The sequence below is a fragment of the Ochotona princeps genome, chromosome 2 (assembly GCF_030435755.1).
Source record: "Ochotona princeps isolate mOchPri1 chromosome 2, mOchPri1.hap1, whole genome shotgun sequence".
In the NCBI taxonomy this organism is placed as follows: domain Eukaryota; kingdom Metazoa; phylum Chordata; class Mammalia; order Lagomorpha; family Ochotonidae; genus Ochotona; species Ochotona princeps.
The window spans coordinates 90,343,864-90,347,587 of NC_080833.1; positions in this window are offsets into that span (position 1 = coordinate 90,343,864).

The window sequence follows — 3,724 nt, forward strand, 5'->3', positions numbered from 1 at the left end:
TTGACAGTTTTTGATTATTCAATAAAAGAGATAGAAAAAGCATGCTCACATTTGGTTTATACTGCTCCACAATCCAAAGTGAACTTTTTTCAGTTTTATGGATACCATGATAAGCTGTTTATCTTGGTCAATTTTGTTTTGAGTCCAGGTAATTTTTAAATAACAGATGCATATTTGGTTCCTGGTTTTGGAGATTGGGAAATCTAAGAGTACGGGACAGGTGTCTAGTGGAGGCCTGCTTGTGCGTGATAATACAACAGAGTTAGAATGCAGGGAGACAAGTGCAAGAGAAAAAGCTGAACTCATCCTGTTATCTGAAACCTACAACTGTGACAACTAGCATACTGCTATGATAGTTCAGTGATATATATGACTAATCCATTTATCAACAGAGATCTCAATCTAATCACTTCTGCAAGATCCAAGCTCTTACTAGGGTTACATTAGGGACTCAGCTTACAGTGTATGTGGTTATCAGTATACCTCATAAGCCCCAGTTGGAACACTGACTGCTTTATTTCCAGTCCAGCTCACAGCTAATGTCCATGGAAAAGCAGTAGAGGATGGTTCAAGTGATTGCACCCATGCATCATGTGGGAAACGAGAGAGGCATCTGGTTTCTGACTCAAGATCTGCCCAGCTCCAGCCTTGGTGGCCATTTATAGAGTGAATCAATGAATCTCTCTTTCTTTCTCTTGGCTGTAACTCTACCTTTAAAATAAATTCTTAAAATCTTAGAAAAACGTTCATTGCATATGAACTTTGAGGTGCACATCCAAGCAATAGTACCAGCCAATACCCAAAGATCATTGAGTCAGAATCATTCCTGCATTGGTGCCAATATTCATCACAATTACCATGACATGTTTTTCTATGTTGTCTTTAGGATGTCATCCTCCCCACTGCCCTTCAGATTCCAGTTTTATGGTAACAGATCTAACCAATTTCTGGACTATGAAAGAAAGAGCCACCACAGAATCTTCAAGGATTCTGGAGGTCCTGTCACACATACACTTCTCACAACTTGATACAAAGGACCACCTCTTTGTGCTCCTGAGCTGAAAAAGCACAGCTAATAAGGAAACCACGCAATGTTAACAGTGGCTTTTAAAACTTTGGATACCTTCTATAGTCGTCTAAGCAAGTTCTGACATTTTTACTTTTCAATATGCCTACTTTGGGTCCACATTTCAATCAACCTACCAAGAGTATATAATTGCCATTCCTAGCTTCAGATATTAAAATCAGAATCCCTGATTAACAGACTGTTAGCAATATACTAGGCTGTATCCAACCTTATTTCCCTTCCACCTTGATAGATGTACACCCTTAATAGCTGTACTCATCCGTATTCTTCAACTTTCTCTGACGATAAATGAGCAAAACATATAATTCATTTAATTATTATTGGACCTAGTACTATCTGTACTCTATCCTCTGGGGCATGCTTGGACTTCAGTTTGAGAAGGATGAGAACGGTGGGTCCAGAGCTGGAGGAAGATTGGTAGCTTGGCAAGACAAACATGTCAACAAATGCCTCACAGGTCCTTCACAATTAGTGAAAGCAGCATTCCTAGATGCAGGTGAAAAAGTCGCTGTCACTGACAAAGGGTTGGAGAATTTGTGGAGGCTGGGTCAGCAAATCTGGCCATGTCATCATTTCCAATTTTCAGGGTCCTATTTCTTTTCAATTAATGCCATAATTTTAAGAAAAGGAATATTTTAAGATTGAGAATTCAATTCCATTTCAGTTCATTCATCTATAGAATTGGACTTTGAGTTTGAGTTTTAGAAATATTAACCCTATGTTACAGGAAGTAGGAGTTTTTCTCAGGGTAGCCACCTAGAGGTTTTCACGTCCTTTATCCAAACCTATTGACGAGAATGTGAAACACTGAGCCTCATTATTTTCTTGCCTCAATTTCTCCAACTTAGTTGGAAACAATTATTGAACCCCATTATGCTACAGACTTTCACTAAAATATTGTAAGGCCACAAATACTTGGTATTGGGCTTGTTTTGTGGCACCACGTGTTGAGCTGCTGCCTATGATAATGACATTCCACATGACTGTTGGTTACGGTATCTCCTGCTCCACTAGCAACCCATCGCCCTGCCAATGCCTGGAAAGGCAACAGAGGATGGCCTCTGCTTGAGCCCCTGCACCCTAAATGGAAAACTCACATTTAATTCTAGGCTCCTGGCTTCAGCATTGACCCAGTATAAGCCACTGTGGCCATTGGGGAATGAACCCACAGGCAAGATGTCTCTCTCTCTTTCTCCCCACTCTGACTTTCAAAGAAATAAAATAAATCTTTAAAAATAAACATTAAAACAAGTATTTGGTTTCCTACAAACATGTTGTTTCTAAAGACATTCTTTACAGGTATGTGTAGGTGATAAATTAGTTACCCTGTTGTCAATGCAGACCCAATAGTATAGATAATCTTGATGCCCTCTTTACCATGGACACAATTGTCACAAATATCTTTAACGTTGAAAACATCATAACCTATTCCATGAAGCCACACATCAACATAAAAAGGTTATTCTTAAGATTCTGTGAGTCAGGATCCATTCCATTTTCAGTACCAACTTCTCTATCAATCAGGATATAATCAGAAATACAGAACCACTGGTAGATTAGATAGAAGATACCTATATATATATATATATAGAAGATATATATATAGAAGATACCTATATATATATATATATAGAAGATATATATATAGAAGATATATATAGAAGATATATATATGTATATATATATATATATATACACAGATATTTGATTTCATGCAATTGTTAAGAAGTCAAGTTCTCTGTGAGGCTTTATATTTACATTTGATATTAGTACCCTGCAGAGCAGACAGAATCAAAGGCAAGATGGATATAAAGCAAAAATGACAAGAATCTGTAACAATGAGCCAAAGCTCATGAAAAAGTTTCACATCCAATCCTTTTTTGCTTCTGATAGATAGCAAAAGTGTCCTGCAAAAGCCAGAATCCTTGGTCAGGAAGCTAAACACACAGCTACTGCAGTAGAGAAACACCAGGCAGATCCAAGACAAGTTGGAGCCATTGTTAGGTCTATCACTTCCTCATACCAACATCAATATGTGAGCAAGAGAATGGCTATCATTTCACTCTGGATCTCACTGAAGACACTCTCTCAGAATTGCTGAAATTAGAAACACACAAGAGAAGAAATGACAGTAAATATAGTTTAACCTTATACAGTTTGAATATTTGTCCTCTTGGACTCAACAGTTTGGTCCTCAAAGATTTGTGTTAATGAAAGCAAGAGGATAGGCTTTGGGGAAGTGATTAAATGGGATGAGGTTGTTACAGTTGAGCCCCTTTGTGCTGTGAAATTTCCTGTGCCACCTCAGGACTCTGCTAACAAGTACGCCATCATCTGAGACCAAATCCACAGGGCCCACCTAACTGTGAACGCCCTGAACCGTGAACCTTCAGAGATGTGAATCCTGGAGCTGTGAGTCAGAATAAGCCTCCATCCTTTGGAAAGTCATGATGCCTCAGATATTTTTATTAAAGTAATGGAAATCTGATGCCTAGTCATTTTGACCCATTTTAAAGTCTCCACACACCCGAGGGAAAGTGCTACATCAAACATTTTCTGAAGAGATTTCCTCCTGTGGCACAGAGACAAAGACTGCAAAACGTTTGCATGATAAAGAGAACGTAAGAATGAGTGGCA